The sequence below is a fragment of the Rutidosis leptorrhynchoides genome, chromosome 4 (genome assembly GCF_046630445.1).
Source record: "Rutidosis leptorrhynchoides isolate AG116_Rl617_1_P2 chromosome 4, CSIRO_AGI_Rlap_v1, whole genome shotgun sequence".
Taxonomy (NCBI): Eukaryota; Viridiplantae; Streptophyta; class Magnoliopsida; order Asterales; family Asteraceae; genus Rutidosis; species Rutidosis leptorrhynchoides.
The window spans coordinates 382,873,931-382,878,236 of NC_092336.1; the positions used below are offsets into that span (position 1 = coordinate 382,873,931).

The following is a 4,306-nucleotide window of genomic DNA, read 5'->3' on the forward strand; positions in this document are numbered from 1 at the left end:
ATCCTTATTTAAATTGAAATAATCGTGATGTTGGGCTAAAATATTAAAGACGGGGTAATTGGGCTTTGTACCATAATTGGGGTTTGGATAAAAGAACGACACTTGTGGAAATTAGACTATGGGCTATTAATGGGCTTTATATTAACTAAATGATACCTCGTTAATTTAATATATAGACATATAATTTGACATATTTATATATATCCACATACGCTTGACTGGGTACGGTGGGCGGGATATCTATAAATACCAATAATTATTCATTTGACCGGACACGGGGATGGATTAAGAATTAATAGACTCGTTGAAATAGGGGTGGATTACATTCAAGGGTAGTTGGTGTAATTGTTAACAAAGTAGTAAAACCTTGGATTACATGCAGTCGATAACCTGGTATATTCATTAAACAAAGTATTAAGACCTTGGATTACAAACCGGTCATTAAACGGTAAAAAACCCCCTTTTATAATAATACTACTACTTTATATATATATATATATATATATATATATATATATATATATATATATATATATATATATATATATATATATATATATATATATATATATATATACACACACAAATATAGTTTTAAAAATATAGCATTAAACTTGGCTAGCTCCCTGTGGACCGAATCGGACTTACTAAAAACTACACTACTGTACGATTAGGTACACTGCCTATAAGTGTTGTAGCAAGGTTTAGGTATATTCACTCTATAAATAAATAAATAACTTGTGTAAAATTGTATCGTTTTTAATAGTATTTCCTAGTAAAATATAAGCTATTTCGTATACACCTCTACGCACATCAATTATTTTTGGCGCCGCTGTCGGGGACTGCTTAAACGCCGGAAGCGCAACGCTATATATAAAGAAAAATTTAATTGACTTTTGTAAAAATACGTTTTAAATTTTAAAAATACAATTAAAAATATAAAAAGAAAAATATAATATATATATTTTTAAGAGTTTGTTAAATATATATAAAATTATAAAGTTCTTTATTTTTATTTTAGTTTTTAAAATATAAGTTTTATTTATTCTATTTAAATATTAAAAAAAACATTTAAACCTGTCGAATTTAAGCCTGCATCAGAATTTGAAAATGCATCCATGCGATCGCATGGCTTCTGCGTTTCAAACTCATGAGATCGCATGAGTGGTTCTGACAGGCCAGGTTTGATCCTCGTACAATATTAATTACGGAGTATTAATTATTATTATTATTGTTAAAACCTAATTAGGGTTAAGATTTAATATTATTTTTAATTAGGGTTTATATTTAATAATAATTAGTTTTAGTTTAATTAATTTTGTATTTTAAGTTTTAAGTTTTATTTAGTTTTATAAATTAATACTTTTATAAAATAATAATATAAAAATAATATTTTTGTAAAAATTGTATTTTTATAACTTTAGTTTTATTATTTTTTAAATTTTGTATCTTTTAGTCGTTTAATCGTAATTTATATATTTTTATCGTTCGTAATTAGTTTTAAGTGTAGTATTTTGCCGTAGTTCTTTTTATTTCTAGATTTTTAGGCTTTGTCGTAAAATCCTTTAAGTACTTTCTCTTTAGACTAAGATATAGGTGCTTTAGAATTTTGCGACGCCGTTTTAATATTTTAGTACTTTTTAAATAATTGCCGTTTTGAATATAGAATTCCTTTTAAGCTTTAATATCTTTAGACGCAACTTTTAATATTTAGTTTTTAGACTTTTAAGTTTCTATGCGCTACGTTCTTTTTATTATTTTTCGACCTTTTATTTTTCGACATTTTTCGACGCGCTCTTTTTCTTTCTTATTTCTCGACGCTCTAGTTTTTAGGACATAGAATTTTCTATTTCTTCTCTAAAATTTCTTTAAATTTCAACGAAAAATTATTTTAAGTGGTTAAATTGATAGACATCTAAAATTTTCTGGTTCGTCGTAATAGTTGGATTTGTTAGTGGCGAGTTATGGGCTTCCGATTTAAAGGGTCCTGGCTACCTGCTGCATCTATTGGCTATTCGAAATGTGAGCAAAATCAGAAAAGTCTATTAATTTGATAACTTATATAATTTTTATCATTAATAACTAATAGGATATTCAGTGAATGCACCGAGCAAAACGTTCACCACTTTTTATACGTTCACCACCTGTAACTCGATCAAGATATCTAGCCAATATTGTCGCCGTTGATTTTTCTTTAGAATCGTCATCTAGTCGACCAAGTACTCCAATTCAAATTTCCGATAATCCATTTTTTGAACCCGACCTCACAATTAAGAATCCGGAGGATATTCAGGGACAATTCAGAGATCCTGAACCATTAATCTTTCCTCCGGAACTACCAATCATTCAAACAGAGATTATCGAGGAACAAACCATTAAATCAGAATCCTCTAGTGATTCAGATTCAACAAATTCAATCATGGAAAATCTGGAACCTCTAAGTATGGAAGACCGAATGAGAGCTAAACGCACTGGCCAAGGTCATGCAATTACTCAACCAGACATTAATGCGCCAGATTATGAAATCAAAGGACAAATCCTACACATGGTGACTAATCAATGCCAATTTAGTGGTGCGCCGAAGGAAGATCCAAGCGAACATCTTCGTACCTTTAATAGGATCTGTACTCTATTCAAAATCAGATAAGTTGAGGATGAACATATATATCTCATGTTATTTCCCTGGACTTTAAAGGGAGAAGCCAAAGATTGGTTTGAATCGTTACCTGAAGGGGCGATTGATACATGGGATGTTTTAGTTGAAAAATTTCTTAAACAATTCTTTCCGGCATCTAAAACCGTGAGACTTCAAGGAGAAATTGTTACATTCACACAAAAGCCAAATGAAACTCTATATGAGGCGTGGACAAGATTTGAAAAGTTATTCAGAGGATGTCCGCAACATGGTTTAGACACTTATCAAATAGTACAAATATTCTACCAAGGATGTGACATCACTACAAGAAAAGACATCGATATAGCAGCTGGTGGTTCCATTATGAAGAAAACCGCAACTGAAGCTTACAAAATTATTGATAACACTGCTTCCCACTCACATGAGTGGCATCAAGAAAAAGATATCGTTAGATCATCTAAAGCGGCTAGAGCCGATTCTAGCCATGACTTTGATTCCATTTTCGCAAAGATAGATGTTGTCGAGAGACGAATGGAAAAGATGACTAAAGATATTCACTCAATACTAATTAGTTGTGAGCAGTGTAGAGGACCACATTTGACAAAAGATTGTCTCGGTATTGAACAAACAATGGAACAAAGAGAGAATGTTTCATACATGAACCAAAGGCCTGGAAATAATTATCAGAATAATTATCAACAGCCAAGACCAATCTACAATCAAAATCAGAATTATAACCGAAATATTCTATACAACAACCTACAAGGTCCTAACAATCAACAAGTATCTAACAATACTTACAATCAGCAAAGAACTATTTTTCAAAATAAACCACCACAAACTGATGATAAAAAGCCAAATTTAGAAGATATGATGTCGAAGCTAGTTGAATCTCAAACGAAATTTTTCACATCTCAGAAACAAACTAATGAACAAAATGCTCAAGCATTTAGAAATCAACAAGCTTCTATTCAAAATTTGGAACAAGAAGTGAGTAACCTAGCAAGGTTGATAGGTGAAAGAAAACCGGAAAGTCTACCTAGTGATACAAATGCTAACCCCCGAAATGAAACAGCTAAAGCAATTACCACAAGAAGTGGTATTACACTTAAACCACGTGAAATACCTGTAATTTCTGATGACGCTATTCCTACTCCACAAGAACCACAATCTGAACAAGAGAAGGAATCAGAACCGGTAGTTGAAAAGGTTAATGAAGATAACACAGTTAAGGCAAAACCTTATGTTAAACCATACCAACCACCACTTCCTTACCCAAGTAAAATGAGAAAAGAAAGACTTGAAGCCGAGCAATCCAAATTCTTGGATATGTTTAAACAGATAAATGTAAATCTTCCTTTCACTGATGTGATTTCAGGAATGCCTAGATATGCTAAATTCTTGAAAGATCTAATCACAAATAGAAAGAAAATGGAAGAACTCTTGGCTGTTACTATGAGTGCTAATTGTTCTGCAGTACTGTTGAATAAGATACCAGAAAAATTATCAGATCCAGGAAGTTTCACAATTCCATGTTTTCTGGGTAGTCTAAGTTCAATAGAAGCATTGACAGACTTAGGTGCTAGTATAAATTTAATGCGATATTCATTATACGCTAAACTAGACCTTGGAGAATTGAATCCAACATGAATAAGCATACAACTAGCAGAT

The 4,306-nt window shown here is 31.4% G+C and overlaps 1 non-coding gene across 1 annotated transcript; it reads right to left on the reverse strand.

Moving 5' to 3' along the window:
• Positions 1 to 2,803: 2,803 nt before the first annotated feature.
• Positions 2,804 to 2,910, reverse strand: LOC139846133 (small nucleolar RNA R71). The gene has a single exon (XR_011758873.1). It is a non-coding gene; the product is annotated as a small nucleolar RNA R71 (small nucleolar RNA).
• Positions 2,911 to 4,306: the final 1,396 nt, after the last annotated feature.